The following is a 16,388-nucleotide window of genomic DNA, read 5'->3' as shown; positions in this document are numbered from 1 at the left end:
CCTTTTCGCGCGGAACTCACGGTTGGCCTTGCAGTATGCAGCGGTGTTTTCGGATAAGTTGCGTAAGGAAGTGGGTTTAGACCGCGTGGGCGGCCCGTTTCCTTTTTCTCCCTTGGGGGGTTGTGCCCAAAACGGAGCCTCATGCGTTTCAGTTAATTCCTCACCTGTCCTTACTGGCAGTGGGGTCGGTGACCAACGCCATCGATACAGAGTCAGGTGCGGTGTATTATACGTCGTTCAATGCGGCAGTTTTCTGGGTTCTTCGGTATGGGCGTGGTGCGCTCCTGGCGTTATGGGATATTGAGTCAGCGCTTCGGCTGTTGTGGGTACATCCGGCCGGTCTTCGTGTTTTTGGGTTGTCGTTGGGAGGGCTCGTTTTATGTTGTGAAGTGCCTTCTCATGGGGTGTTTTATATCCTACGCTTTGTTCGAGCAGTTCAGTTCCTGCCTGGAATGGGTGGTGCGGGATGTCTCCGGGGTGCCTGCGGTCATCCGTTATCTAGATGATTTTCTTTGTGTGGGTCCGCCAGCTTCCGGGGTATGTGCAGTTTTTGCTGGCCACTTTGCAACACATTGCACAACGTTTCGTTATTCCGCTGGCGTTGGACAACACGGAGGGCCCGGCTGCGGTGATTACTTTCCTGGGCGTTGTTTGGATTCCGGAGCTGTGGAGGGCCGGCTGCCTGAGGACAAGCTGTTGGCCTTCAAAGTTGAGATTAGTGGGGTACTGGGCAAGTGTAAGTTTCAGCTGCGGGCCTGGCAGTCGTTGTTGGGCAAAGCTTACCTTCGCTTACCGTATACTGCCGATGGGTTGGGTGTTCTGCCGCCGATTGCAGATTTGGCTCACCTTTTTGGATTCCTTCAACAGGCGAGCTCTGTGGATGTCTGGCCCTGGGAGCTATTTTGACCTGGATTTGTTCCCGGATGCGGCGGCTTCCGTGGGGTATGGGGCCTTTTTGCTGAAGTCGGTGGAGCGCAGTTCCATGGCCTGCTTCCTGGTGGGAGGCGGGGGGTTTGTTCTTCGTATCTTGGTGGTGTTGGTATTTTTTTCCGGTGGTGCTGGTAGTTGCCGTGTGGGGGGAGCATTTTTCGGAAGTAAAGGTTCATTTTCGGTGTAACATTTTGGGGGTGGTCCGGGTCCTCAATCGGGTCTCGGCTTCTTCGCGGTCGGTGGTTGGCCTGCTTCGCCATTTCGTGTTGCGTTGCCTGCAGCTGACCATTTTTCTTCATGCTGTGAATCTTCCTGGGATTGAGCAAACTCTGGTTGTCGCTTTGGCTCATTTTCAGTGGGACACATTCCGGGGGTTGGTGCTGGGGGAGGAGCACCACGGGGTTCCTTGTCCCGACTGGCTGTGGGATTTTGCCTTGGGGTCGTTGCAGGCTGGATCCGGTAGTCGGGGAGTGTGGCGACATGGTCTGCATACTCGACTTACATGGTGTGGGACCCATCGTTGGTATGGTGTGCCCGGGTACATTCCAGTTAACCAAGGTTTAACTGGCAGGTGGTGGTGCTGCACTGCGGATGGTATGGTTGTCTCCGACCTGGTTGGTTGCGTCTGGAGGCCTAGTGGCATATGGTTGTCCGCAGGTGCATTTTTTTACTGGCGGGAGTGGTGGACCTGCTGCAGCGGGTCAATATTGATCTGTGGGGGCCTGAGGTGGGTTCGCTGTGTTGTAATTTTGGCACGGAAATTAGAGCGGGGGGTGTCGGCTGCTGTGTTTGATTGCCGGTTGGCTGGTTTGGCCTTCTTCTTAAGTTGCTGGGGTGTCGGGGTTTTCACGAAAGCCTTTTTGGGTTCGACAGGCCCTTCGGGGTTCCCGTAGGGCTCATCGCTGAGGGATTCACGGCATCCGGTGTCCGTTGAGTTGCTAGGGTCTTGGTTTGTGCGCCTGCGGTCTGTGTGTCTTTCGGGCTTCGAGGTGTTTGTTTCGGTACGGCCTTTGCGGTGGCCTTTTGGGGGCATTGCGTTTTGGTGAGTTTGGTAGTCCGTCTACATCAGTTATTGGGGGGTTATTGGGGGATGTGGTCGTGTGCTGGGTTTACTGGGGTGGAGGTGCTCGTCCATCGGTCTAGGACGGACCAGTTGGGGCATGGTGCATGGGGTGCAGTTCTTTGCTCTTCCAGCATCTTATGTGTGCCCAGTGGGTGCGGTGCCAGATTTTCTATCCCATCGTCCGGTGGGGCAGGGGTCCTTTTTTCCGGCACGCTGCGGGGTCCTCTTAATTCCCTTTGTGTCAGTTTTCTGACGGTGTTTCACGGCAGCTGGTTGGATGCGTCCTTGTGTGCTTCGCATTCGCTTTGGATGGGGGCTACTACGGAAGCTGCCGGGTGGGGTTTGTTGGATATGGGTCGCACGTATTGGTAGGTGGGATTCACGGAGATTTCGACTGTGCGTTCGTCCGCATCTGTTGGGGGTCTAGTGGGGTCTCGTGTTCTGTTGTCATGGCCTGGGGGGAGTGCCTGTCCTGTCTGGGTGATGTATTGTCCTGGGGGTATTGCTTGTCCTTTTCTTTCAGAGGGAGCGGTGTGGCCTGGTGTGGATCCTGGGTCACTCCTATGTGTTCTTGGGGGGCCCGGTGGGCTGATGTTAGGCCTACTGGTAGGCAGCTGGGGTTGGCTAGGCAGGAAGCTTCTGTCGGCTGGATGGGTGTGCCGGGTATGTTGTGGGGTCGTGTGCTGCAGGGGGGCAGCGTTTGACTCGACGGGATGGCCCACTGGATGTCCTGGTGCTTCCTGCGGGTGGCATCGATCTGAAGGTTGACAAGGAGGTGGGGCGCTTCTTTGTCCGTAATGGGGGGCTGGTGGTCCGGCATCTGGAGCTAGAGGTGGATACTTGGAGGTATCTTTGGAGTGCTGGGGTACATCTGACTGCGGTTGGAGCGGATTTCTGGTCTCTGGGTCTAAGGGATGGAGTTCGGAGGGGTTTGTTGTGGTGTGGCACGCATGGGTAAGGGCTCACCCAGCGTGCTGTGGCGGTGGTTGGTCTTTGGAGGCGGTTCTTATCTTGGAGGTACAAAATGGTGTGGGACCCATCGTTGGTATGGTGTGCCCGGGAACATTCCCAGTTAACCGAGGTTTAACTGGAAGGTGGTGGTGCTGCACTGCGGACAGTATGGTTGTCTCCGAGCTGGTTGGTTGCGGCTGGAGGCCTAGTGGAATATGGTTGTCCGCAGGTGCATTTCGGATCGTTTTGGTGGTGCCTTCAAAGACCAACGACAACTCTTTATGTTTTCTGTTATAAGGAATGGTTGATGTGTTTAAACTTGATTGGTTAATAAAAGGCCGTGCTGGCCATTTACTCCAAAATTGGTGTTGTGTTTTCTGTAAGTATAGTAAGTAAAGGGGATTGGTATGGAAGGGTAATGGTGGTGTAGTGGGGTCTGGATGAACCTATCTCGGGTGCACTAGTCAAGAAATGCCCGCAGCGGAAAAAGAAGAAAAGAATTAGCGCAGGGCAGGCATGACTAGGCCCAGAGTGGGAAGGAAGATGTGTAAGGGTTAATGTTAGCATTAGGGTTGGTAAAGGATAGCTGGGGGATCTGGTTGGTAGAGGAGAGTGTAGGTGGGGTCTCCTGCACTTTAGGGTGGAGTGTTCTGGGGAGGGGCGTCAGTTGGGAGCTGGACGTGGGAAAGAGAGCTTCCCTCCCGCCCGCCCTGTTTGGTGAATGTTGTGTTCCTCCTGGGGGGGGGGGGGTGATTTTGGTTCCTGGGCGGTGGTTGGTCTTTGGAGGCGGTTCTTATCTTGGAGGTACAAAATGGTGTGGGACCCATCGTTGGTATGGTGTGCCCGGGAACATTCCCAGTTAACCGAGGTTTAACTGGAAGGTGGTGGTGCTGCACTGCGGACAGTATGGTTGTCTCCGAGCTGGTTGGTTGCGGCTGGAGGCCTAGTGGAATATGGTTGTCCGCAGGTGCATTTCGGATCGTTTTGGTGGTGCCTTCAAAGACCAACGACAACTCTTTATGTTTTCTGTTATAAGGAATGGTTGATGTGTTTAAACTTGATTGGTTAATAAAAGGCCGTGCTGGCCATTTACTCCAAAATTGGTGTTGTGTTTTCTGTAAGTATAGTAAGTAAAGGGGATTGGTATGGAAGGGTAATGGTGGTGTAGTGGGGTCTGGATGAACCTATCTCGGGTGCACTAGTCAAGGTTTGGGTTTGTTTTACCTTGTTGTATGAATTTGTGTTAGCTTGGTGTTTGGTGCACTGCGTTTATATTTGTATTGTTAGTCTTAATAAATTGTCTTATTTATACCATATCTGAAGCCTGCGTTTCCCTGTGTCAGTCCACACACTTCTGGTCACACCCGCATCCCTGACAAGTGCATAGGTAGGAGAATACAAGGTTGAGGCAGTTCCCATTAGAGTGAGTAGAAGCATGTGTCCATTGTTTTAGTCAATAGAAGTGGTTAGGCTCAGAAGTTTAGAGGTAGCAGGAGTTTTAAGATAAGCAGGGATGTTTAAGTCACCAAGAATGATTGTGGGAATTTGAGAAGAGAAAAAGTAAGGCAGCCAGGCAGAGAAGTCAACAAGGAAGCGTGATACCGGTTCAGGAGGCTGATAGATCACAGCAATTCTTAAAGAAATTGGAGAGAATAGACGTATACAGTGAACTTCAAATGAGGAGAGGGAGGTCCTGAAAAGTGCTTTGAGGGGATAGGAGGATTCCAACTCCACCTCCTTTCCATCCACTAGACCTGTAAGAGTGAGTCCAGAGGAGACCACCATGGGAAAGGGCAGCAGGAGAGGGAAAGTCAGATTCATGAAGCCAGGTTTCTGTAGTTGAAGGAAAACCGAGGGCTGGGCCCACAGATTCAGAGGGTACACGATGCCACAATTACGTTTACTGAAGAGTTATAGTGATCATGTAGTTGAGCATACGTAAACAGAATGATAACAGCGCATAACCATACAGTAAGAATAATACTGTCTAACACTAACCCCGTACTTGCGGACTTTTCCCCAATGTCCAGAAAGCAGCCTGGCTGCGCCTGAATGTTCCTGAGCAAGATATAACGTTGGGGTGCACCCTAAGTATTGCGCAATACTATTTGTAATCCAAAGGAAAGTGGAGTATGTCTCTTGTAACTTTCTGGTATATATAAAATGTCACTGACCACGTGTGGTGCGATGTGCTGCGGCAAAGCCGCACTTACGGTTCCCTGCCAGGCTCTTGGTGTTTTCTCCTGACCCACTCCGGAACCAGACCACACAGTCACTTGTTTCCTGGCCTCGTTGTGGATCTTCCTTAGGTGCCCTTGCCAGATTCCACTGTGAGCCGTAAATCCTCTTCCAGGCCCCACACAGATTCTCCAGACGTCCTCAGCATCCAAAAGCCAGACCCAGACTCCACTTCCTCCTCAGAGTTTGTGATGCAGTAAGTCATTTCTTAATTGCAGCCTCAAACCTGCATTTACAGTTCACTATGACCCTTCTGAGGGTCCTACTCGGCCCCTAAATTAGTATTCATGAAACTTTATAGGGTAAATAAGCATTTATCTTGTCTTAGCAAAAGTCACTACAAAATCGATTCTTGTACTTTGCTGCCATCTACTGACCAAAGAGCATATTACAGGCACAATATAGTTTAACATTAGATGTCAGTATTCATCCATGCGTCACACCCTTACATAGTTGCAAGTAGGTTAAAGGAGTTAGTGATTCAAAGGTCATGGACAGAAGTGAGTTTGTTACAGACAGAGCAGACATTCCAAAGGGCACAGGAAAAGGGGAGGCTGGTTCTAGAAAGAAGAGGAATAGTAACCAGATTGTGTGGATTGCGGCCGCAGTTCGAGGATAAGGTGTGTTGGTCAAATGAGAAAGATGGTGGCCCAGGATTTGGGAAATGTCTCCCAGATGTTAGGAGATGCAGAAGGGTGAGAGAGGTAATATGGGAGTGTGACTTATATGGAGGGACAGGTCCCAGTGTCCTGGAGGTTTTATTAGGATGTGAGTTCAGAATTAGCAGGAGTTGATGAGTACAGTAATAAGGTGAAGGTAGGAGTGAGGGTGATATATATGAGTTGTGGGGTGGAGAAGAGGGGTGTAGGAGAGAGAGTTTGAAGAGAGAGGATACAACTGTGAGAAGGAGGAGTAGGGAGTGCATGTTACAGAGTGGTGAGATGAAGAAGCAGACTGGGTAAGAGATGAAAGAGTGGAAGAGGAAACAGGTCACCTGTAGTCTGTTTAGTATTTGAAGTCGTCTGCTGTGGTTTTGCTGAAGTGCAGAGCCAAAGTGCAATGCTCAATACTTAATCCAAGATGATAGTTGCCAATGCTACCCATGGCTGTGCTGCCTCTGGCTGTGCCTCCCCTAAGGAAGGTCTAAATTTTTACTGAGTTGGGTGGGGGTATTGCCAATTAATCAATGAGGAATGCATAGGAGAGACACATGGCTAGCAGGGCAAATTTCTCACACCAAAGGAGGACAAAAAGACTGCAGGAGGGCAGAGTTGTAAAGATTAGGATCAACTCATAAATTTGGGTAAGACAATAAGAGCAAAATAAACACCACAGTAATATGGACAGAGTTAGAGCTCGTTCACACTTGACTTATCTCTAACTCTTGCCAAACGCTCCTATAGTGTTTGACAGGCATTTGGGAAGCGTTTTTGAGGCATTTACCAAGCATTAAAACCGCACCACAAACACCTATAATGAAGTTTAATGGTATTAATGCTCCACAAACGCCCAGGCGTTTGAGGAGCGTCACCATAGACTTGAATGGGAGGTTTCAACTCCTCCTGACTCAACATGAGGCGTCAGTTTTGCGGCGACGCAACGCTTCAGTGTGAACAGCACTGTGTGCTGCCATGTGCAGAATATTCATAGGTGTTTGAGAAACGTTAAAAACACTTCCCAAACGCCTGTCTGACGCCTGCTGACAAAGCTAGTGTGAACGTAGCCGTAAAGATTTGGGAAGCAGTAAGAATTACCAAGAACATTGATAGCCATGAATCGGCTTCAGTTAGAGGTGGATTTTAAAAGCAGTATAGATTACCATATAGCAGTGCAGGGTGAATTCGCATTCATACATGGCATGGGCGATAGTACAGATGGATATTGCTTGCAGACATTTACCATATAGCAGTGCAGGGTGAATTCGCATTCATACATGGCATGGGCGATAGTACAGATGGATATTGCTTGCAGACATTTACCATATTGCAGTGCAGGGTGAATTCGCATTCATACATGGCATGGGCGATGATACTTCTATTTTGCTCCTGACTAAAAATAAGCAGTGGCTGTAGGGCCAGTTATTGGGGAGGGTGGGGAAATAACAGGGATTGTCAGTGTTTCAGTGTTCAAACCCTGCAAAAGGATTGTGGTGCAGAATTCCAATGGGTTACATTTAAGAAGACTTAATTGGGAGAATCCTGTCATTTCCAGTTGCTTTATGATGTTGAGTGAGTGTGCCCTGATCTCCCAACCTACAGTCAGTTGGGCAGGTTAGAAGTCCCAGTTGTTAAGTCTTTACCTGCTCAAATATTACTTTATCCTGTGAATTGTTGAACACATTTAAGTGCTTTCCAATTCGTCCATCACTACTCCCTAGACCAGTGGTCTCCAAACTGCTGCTCGAGGGCCATATCCAGTCCTTTACTTGCCTTTATCTAGCCCTTTGGACTTCCAAATTATTATGCAAATGATATTTTTCTCATTTACCTAAATAATTGATGTAAATAACAGTCGGCATAATTCTCATGTTATCAACTATTAAGAGTACAATTCAAATTTGATTGAACAAACCTCCTAATGATAACAGGATTTTTTTGAAACCTAAAACACTTACAATGCGCTGTTCCAAATTATTCCGCACAGTAAGTTTCAAAACACTTTATAGGTTGTAAAGAACTGAAAATTGTAGTTTCTTGTGTTTGCAGCATATTTACTGAAATCAAAAGCTATTTCAATCAAACTTTTAACAACATTTTAACAGGTCACGTTACATTTTAACATGGGACCCTTTATTTGATAGCAGCTTTACAAGTCTTGCATCCATTGAACTTGTGAGTTTTTGGACAGTTTCTGCTTGAATTTGTTTGCAAGATGTCAGAATAGCCTCCCAGAGCTACTGTTTGGATGTAAACTGCCTCCCACCCTCATAGATCTTTTGCTTGAGGATGCTCCAAAGGTTCTCTTTTACAAAAAGCTTTATTGAAAAATAAGCAAAGATGAACAGACAATCGTAACAAAAATTCAATGACCAACATTTACATAGTACAATAAATGAAGGGAAGCTGGTGCAAGGCATGCATCAATAAAGGCAAAATCGGAAAAGTTTACATAGGTGCCCGGAGGGAGGGGATGGGGAGGGAGGTTGGGAGAGAACGGGCAACAGACCTTTGTGGGCAATGATAATGTAAACTCCAAAGGGAAGTATTGCTATATCAACATTATAATAAACAGGAAAGGCCCGAGAAAAGGCCGCATCAAAAAACAGCACATATTCATGACCTAGAATTTAAAAAGAAATCTAGATTGCATAAATAGCCTTACGAATGCAGCGTAGAGAACAGGAGGTACAATCCGTAAATTATGTTTAAGAGCAGAGTAAACAGAAGAGTAGAAAAAGACAAATAGTAGAGAGACATGGACAACACACACAGACACACAACAAAAAAAAAAAAAAAAAAAAAAAGGGGGGAGAGGGAGGGGCCCCGGGGGGATCACAGCAGAATCCATCCTCATATCGATAGAAGGGACTGGTCGAATCTCGAGGGCTGGGCTACGTCCAGCCAGGGACGCCATATCTGCAGAAATTTTGTATGGGTATCCAATAATATGGCCGTCAGTTTTTCATTGACCATTATGAAGTTCATCCGGTTTTTGACAGCCTCAAAGCTAAGAACAGGAGTCTTCCAAGCCCTCGCAATCGTCAACTTAGTTGCCATAAATAAATGCGATGCCAGTTGCCGTTCAGAGCGGAGAAGGCCCTCTGGTGGTTTAAATAGAAGCGCTTCATATGGATTACGCTTAATGTCTGTATGAAGAATAGTGCGGAGGAGGGCATACACCCTAATCCACAACCTGCTTACCTTAGGACAAGTCCACCAGATATGTGCCATGGTACCTAATTGCTGACATCCCCGAAAACAAACCGGGGAATAGGTAGGAATAAAACTAGCTAGACGGGCAGGCGTATAATACCATCGGTATAGAATTTTGTAGGCATTCTCAAGAATAATAACATTCCTGGAACACTTAGATAATGTTTGGGTCATGAGCTGCCAGTCTTGTTGATCCAGGGTTCCCCCTAATTCCGACTGCCAACGCTGATGGTAGGAACGAACCGGAGGGGTTCTATATGACATAATGGAAGAATAAATCAGGGAGATCAGACCTGGAGCATGAGGTCTCTGTCTACACTGGCTTTCAAAAGGGGATAAACGGTAAGGTCCTGGATGCGTACGTATTAGAGTATGAATAAAGTGACGAAGTTGAAGATAACCAAAATGTTCTCGGAGGGGAATGTTATAAGAAGAACGCAAAGTGTCAAAGGTAATTATTCTGGTGGGGGATAGGAGTGAATGAATATCATAAAAACCATGTGTCTGCCACCAGACAAACTGTCTAGGGTTATCCTTACCCGGAGGGAATAATGGGTTATGCAATAGACGTAGCAGAGGCAGATGAGGAGAGATAAGGCCAGCGGAGTATTTTATAGAATCCCAAAGACGAAGCGAAAGTGTCAGCGTTGGGCTAAGATTAGATGGACGCTGAGCATTAGGGAGCCAGGGCAAGGAGGGGAGCGGTATCGGGTGAGAGTCCATCATATCTACTACAGCCCACAGGGGGAAATGGTGAGAAGCATGAATATGAGCTAAAGGGGCAATGTTAGCCGACAAATAATAGGACTGGAGATTTGGAACAGATAACCCGCCCGCATTCCGCCGCGCAAATAAAATGTGCTTGCTAATTCTAGGTCGAGAGGAGCCCCAAATAAAGGACAAAAGTTTTCGCTGATGTATACGCAATATATGCGAAGGTACTGAAACTGGCAGAACACGAAATAGGTGTAATAGTTTAGGAAGGTAGGTCATACGGATTGCATTAATTCTGCCAAACCATGATAACGGGAAATGGGACCAAGAGGACAAAAGCTCAGTCAACTCATGAAAAACAGTGGGAAAGTTAGCCTGATACAGTCCATCATATGTCGGGGTAAGCTTAATTCCTAGATATGGTAAGGCCGAAAGCCATTGGAAGGGGAACGTTTGCTTCAAAGTAGTCAGAAGTGATGGTGGGAGGGTAACTGACATAGCTCTTGATTTAGCTGGATTGACGTGTAAACCTGAGAGGGTGGCAAAAGAATCAAGAACTGCTAGTAAATTAGGCAAAGTAATCCCCGGATTCGAGATTGACAATAATATGTCATCCGCAAACAACGATAATTTATGTTGGGAGCCCGCCACATCGATTCCCTTAATATCAGGATGTACACGGATTGCTTCTGCCAACGGTTCCAGGGCTAAGATAAAAAGTAAAGGGGAAAGCGGGCAGCCCTGCCTAGTACCTCTAGCAACCGAGAACGTAGAAGACTCAAATCCGTAGTATCTAAGCTTCGCTTGAGGGGATGTATATAGTGAAGAGATCCATCGCAAGAAGGAAGGACCGAAGCCAAAACGATGGAGGACCGACAGGAGATACGGCCAGGATAAAGTGTCAAAAGCCTTGTTGATGTCCAAGGATAAGAGCATCATATCGATTTTACGAGTATGGGCCAAATGTTGCAATTGTAAAATACGTCTAATGGCATCTCCGGCCTGCCTATGGGGAACAAATCCCACCTGATCCTTTTTAATCAGACGAGAAAGGAAGGAATTCAATCGAGTAGCCAAAATCTTAGTAAGAATCTTCATATCGATATTGGTAAGAGAGATAGGCCTATAATTAGCCCAGGAAGAATGATCTCGGTCCGGTTTAGGGATCATAACTACATTAGCAGTTAAAGAGTCCGGGGAAAAATTTGAACCTCCCTTCACCGCATTAAACATAGCGGCAAGGTGGGGAGCGAGCACATCAGCCAATTTCTTATAATATAGTGCCGTGTATCCATCAGGACCTGGGCGTTTGCCTGTTTTCAGTTCCGCTATACATTGCAAAACTTCAGATACTTGGATATTGCGATCCATCAGATCCTTATGGGCCGGTGTTAAAGTAGGTAATGACAAACTAGATAAGAAGTCAGAAATAGACTGAGGGTCAGCCCGGGTGGGATCAGAGTAAAGTTTAGCTAGTCTGTGCCGGAACTCCTCTAAAACCGTTACTGGGTTGCTCGTAAGGGTATTGTGACGAGTACGTAAAGATATCGGTTTAGGGTGTTGCGCAAAAGAACGCAATCTACGGGCCAACATAGTCTGGTTTGTTAGCTTTGCAATACCACTTCTGGCGAGTCCAACGTAAGGAGCGCTCAGCCTCATCTGTTAAACACAGATCCAACTCCAAAGGTTCTCAATAGGATTGAGGTCAGGGGAGGATGGAGGCCACACCATGACTTTCTCTCCTTTTATCCCCATAGCAGCCATTGATGCAGAGGTATTCTTTGCAGCATGAGATGGTGCATTGTCATGCATGAAGATGATTTTATTACGGAAAGCATAGTTCTTCCTTCTGTACCAGGGAAGAAAGTGGTCAGTCATAAACTCCACATACTTTGCAGAGGTCATTTTTACACCTTCGGGGACCCTAAAGGCGCCGACTAGCTCTGTTCCCATGATTCCGGCCCAAAACATGACTCCACCACCGCCTTGCTGACGTCGCAGCCTTGTTGGAACAGGGTGGCCGTCCACCAACCATCCACTACTCCATCCATTTGGACCATCCAGGGTTGCACGACACTCATCAGTGAACAGGACTGTTTGAAAATTAGTCTTCATGCATTTTTCTGCCCAATGCAGCTGTTTCTGCTTGTGAGCATTGGTTAGTGGTGGCCGAATAGAAGGTTTATGCACAGTTGCAAGACTCTGGAGGACTCTACACCTTGTTGTCCATGGGACTCCAGAGGCACAAGCAGCTTCAAATATCTGTTTGCTGCTATGTAATGGTATTTTAGCAGCTGCTCTCTTGATCCGATGCATGGATCTGGCAGAAATCTTCCTCAATGTGCCTTTATCTGCACGAACCCGTCTGTGCTCTGAATCAGCCACAAATCTCTTAATAGTGCGATGATCACGCTTAAGTTTTCGTGAAATATCGAATGTTTTGATACCTTGTCCAAGGCATTGAACTATTTCACTCTTTTTGGCAGCAGAGAGATCCTTTTTCTTCCCCATATTGCTTGAAAACGGTGCTCTGCTTAATAATGTGGAACGCCCTCCTTCAGTAGTGTTTCCTTAAATTGGGCTCACCTGCTAATCTAATTATCACAGGTGTCCGAGATTGTGTTCAGTGATCAAAAGAGCCCTGACACACAATGCCATCCATGAGTTAAACTGAAAAACAAAATATTTAATCTTTGTGACACTTAAATAGAATTTTCATAATAATTTGGAACAGGGTGTATTCCTCCCTCTGACCAACAATGAGGTATTATTCCTCCCATCAGTGATGGACTATTCCTTTCACTGACACCAGCTATGTTTTTTGTGTTAAGTGTTAAGCTAAGTGTTTTTTTTTTTTTGTTTTTTTTTTTTAGATTCCTGGAAGTTTGCAGGAATGGTCAGTGATAAGCTGGTGGTTACTCGGCAGGGAAGAGACCCAGACAGACACAGGTGGATATACCGTATTTTTTGCTCCATAAGATGCACCTAGGTTTTAGAGGAGGAAAACAAGAAAAAAAATATTTTGACCCAATGGACTGCAGACATAATACAGGAGATGACCAGAGACTGCGGACATACTACAGGAGATGACCAGAGACTGCGGACATAGTACAGGAGATGACCAGAGACTGCGGACAAACTACAGGAGATGACCAGAGACTGCAGACACAGTACAGGAGATGACCAGAGACTGCGAACACAGTAGAGGGGATGAGCAGAGACTGCGGTCACAGTACAGGGGATGAGCAGAGACTGCGGTCACAGTACAGGGGATGAGCAGAGACTGCGGTCACAGTACAGGGGATGAGCAGAGACTGCGGTCACAGTACAGGGGATGAGCAGAGACTGCGGTCACAGTACAGGGGATGAGCAGAGACTGCGGTCACAGTACAGGGGATGAGCAGAGACTGCGGTCACAGTACAGGGGATGAGCAGAGACTGCGGTCACAGTACAGGGGATGAGCAAAGACTGCTGACACAGTACAGGGGATGAGCAGAGACTGGTGACACAGTACAGGGGATGAGCAGAGACTGGTGACACAGTACAGGGGATGAGCAGAGACTGCGGACCTTTGGGGAGGGAGGGGTAGCAGGTACCCACTCCCACTTGCACTGAGTGGTCCTCCCTCCCCGTCTTCTGGGACACTGACAGGTCCCAGAAGACTGCTGGACCACTCACAGAGAGCAACACTTCTCATGCATGCGCAGTGGGCACCCGGCTGTCACAGCCTGGTGCCCACACTAAAGATGCCGGTGCTGGGAGAGAAGACTGTAGAGCTCTGGACCGAGGAACAGGTAAGGGCTCTGCTGCAGAGAAGAGCCGAGTGGCCGGCCAGGTATTCTGACACGGCGGCAGCAGGAATACCAGACCGGCTGCTCCATATTCGCTCCATAAGATGCACAGACATTTTTCTCCATTTTTTTTTTTTGGGGGGGTAATGCATCTTATGGAGCAAAAAATACGGTATATCAAATGTCTTTTTCCAGCCAATTGCTTTTCCGGGGGGTTTCACATTGTTTCTAATATATGGGTAAATTTAAGAGCTGTTTTGAAAGATGGATGGGTCCCTATTCAACTGTGCATTTCCTAGCCCCGTGGAAGACCACGCTTTTAGGATGGTCTAATATTTAATAAAATACAGCCTGTGAATTGCCCAGGGAGCAGCATTAACATTGTGGCTTGTAGTACATCCATAATTTTATACTAATAAGCTGTGTATTGGGTCTGTGCACAGGATGGGTCTCTCCATGGTGTTTGGGTGACAGGTTCTCTTTGATAAAATTCAACCTTCATTCTTCCTTGCAAAGTAAACGCATGAAGGTTAAATTAATCTGCACATTCAGGATAAAGCGACAGGTTCACCATAATGCCAACCTCCACAAATGCAAATACTTTCCTGGTTTTTGCTCCTCAGCCAATCTGTTCAGTTGGAAATGAAAGTAAAGCCCCGAAGGAGTGGTGTTTGTGAAGTCATGCTGGTGCTTGTTGAAGGGGGGGAATTGTTGGGAAAGGGTGAGGGATTACAGGAAACATTGATTTTCTCTTTTTTTAATCAACATACAGGATAAATTTAAAGTGATGTAAGGTTGTACTTTTTTTTAAGGCAAACCGCTCCAATCCTCTTCTTTTTTGTGTCATGTCCTCCTGCAGTCAATTCAATTTGTTCATTCTTCTTCTCTTTTCCAACAGATGGAGCGCAAGACTCCATGTCACTACCTGGGAACCATGAATGCTGTGCCCAGTGGGATGAAGCTCCATGACCTCAGAATCCCCATCCTCCTTCCCTCCTGATCACTGCAGTAAAAGTCGCCAACAGACTCATTCCATCCATCCATCCATCCTGCATTGCTGCTCTGTGCACCTTCATGTACGTAGTCATGATTTCTGTGTGCAGTGTTTAATTTTATTAAATTTAGACCTTTCCCACTGGCTGCTGTAGTTTTTCTTCTAGTTTGTGGTGAACAAACAAAATGCTATTCGTGTTAGCTACAATAGACTTGCTCAGTATCTAAACCAGCGGTCACTAAATGGCGGACCACAGTCCGAGAACGGCCCCAAAATGCTCCCTTCTGGACCGCCAGCCTGCAATGACAGATCTGCCGCTGAGCAGGGCGGTCCTCACAGCAACATGACATCACGTGTGTGCGCCCCGCCCCTTGCAGCTCACTGTCTCTCCGGCTCCCTCTCCCTGCCTGTACACAAGCATTCTTCAGCAAGGATCCTGACACAGCTCCTGTCTGCCCTTAAGGTAGGGTGTAGTCTTACAGGGGCACTCTGATGGGCACATTTAATGTTAGAGTCATGCTGATGGGCACATTTAATGTTAAGGTGCACTGTGATGGACACAACATAGAATGTGCCCATCAGAGTGCCCCTTAATATAAATGTACCCATCAGAGTGCCCCTTACTATAAATGTGCCCATCAGAGTGCCCCTTACTATAAATGTGCCCATCAGAGTGCCCCTTACTATAAATGTGCCCATCAGAGTGCCCCTTATTTTATGTTAAGGGTGCACTCTGACGGCCCCATGTTATGTTAAGGGGGCACTCTGATGGCCCCATGTTATGTTAAGGGGGCACTCTGACGGCCCCATGTTATGTTAAGGGGGCACTTTGACGGGCCCATGTTATGTTAAGGGGGCACTCTGACGGGCACATACTGTGGAAAGGGGCACTCTGATGGGGAATATGATTTAAAGGGGTACTCTGAGTGAAAGGGGGCACTCTGATGGGAATACCTGATGTAAGGTGGCACTGTGATGGGGACACCTGTTGTAAAGGGGGCACTCTGATGGGCACACCTGATGTGATGGGAATACATGATGTAAAGTTGCACTCTGATGGCGACACTTAGTGTAAGGGGGTGCACTGATGGGCACACTCTATTTGGACCTCGGCCAGAAGAAAATTTTAGTGACCGGACTTCTTGAATTTTAATTCAATACCCCTGATCTAAAAAACTGTTATTGATCATCCTAAATTGGTGTAGTGACTCCTCCTGGCTAGAAAAGGAAAAACCTCCAGCACAGAGGTGGGCTGATATTACCCCAGGGTGGATCCATGGCCGCAGTGGAGAGTTACAGTGATGAAGGGCACCTAGCACTTTAGTATTTTATAGTATTCTGCTCTGGCTCATAAGAGAGAGAGCATTAGGGATTGAGATACCTCCAGCAACATGGGTTCAAAACGTCATCACACTCTCTGAGGGCAGACTCCAATCTTCCTCCAACAGGACTTCTTTTCCTGGCTCTCCAGCTTGGGTACTGTATGCTCCTTGACCTGGCAAGGCAGCTTGAGGATTTTCCTTGTGGTTTACCAAGACTGACATAAATATCTATAATCTAGTATTGCTGCAGCTCCCTTGTTTATTGCCCTAAGCGTCAGTGATTCCTAGTAGCAGCAGCCAGGAACACCAACACTGAGTTTAGGGGAGAGCCAAGTAAAAGACTATTGATCAACCTGGCAGAACTAAATTTACTAGTCACCTCTGTTTATGGCAGGGTGGCTACACTGGGCAAGTTGAAATGAGCAGATCGGTTATCAGGAAAAAACACATAAATACATTTTAAAAAAAAAGGTGAAATTATTCTTTAACTCTGTTTTGCAGATAAAAAAATG

The 16,388-nt window shown here is 47.2% G+C and overlaps 1 long non-coding RNA gene across 2 annotated transcripts in view; it reads left to right on the top strand.

Annotated features, from left to right (window-relative positions):
• LOC149444994 (uncharacterized) overlaps positions 1-14,698 on the top strand; it is a 38,641-nt gene extending 23,943 nt beyond the window's left edge. For both annotated transcript variants that reach the window (XR_016306486.1, XR_016306487.1), the window contains exon 6: positions 14,459-14,698. This is a non-coding gene — a long non-coding RNA (uncharacterized LOC149444994). The remainder of the gene's footprint in view (positions 1-14,458) is intronic.
• The last annotated feature ends 1,690 nt before the right edge of the window (positions 14,699-16,388 follow it).

Source organism: Staurois parvus, unplaced genomic scaffold (assembly GCF_062004578.1).
Source record: "Staurois parvus isolate SC_StPar_1 unplaced genomic scaffold, SC_StPar_1.0 ptg000753l, whole genome shotgun sequence".
Classification (NCBI taxonomy): domain Eukaryota; kingdom Metazoa; phylum Chordata; class Amphibia; order Anura; family Ranidae; genus Staurois; species Staurois parvus.
The sequence above is the reverse complement of the archived record's forward strand: the minus strand, read 5'-3'. Positions and strand labels throughout refer to the sequence as shown.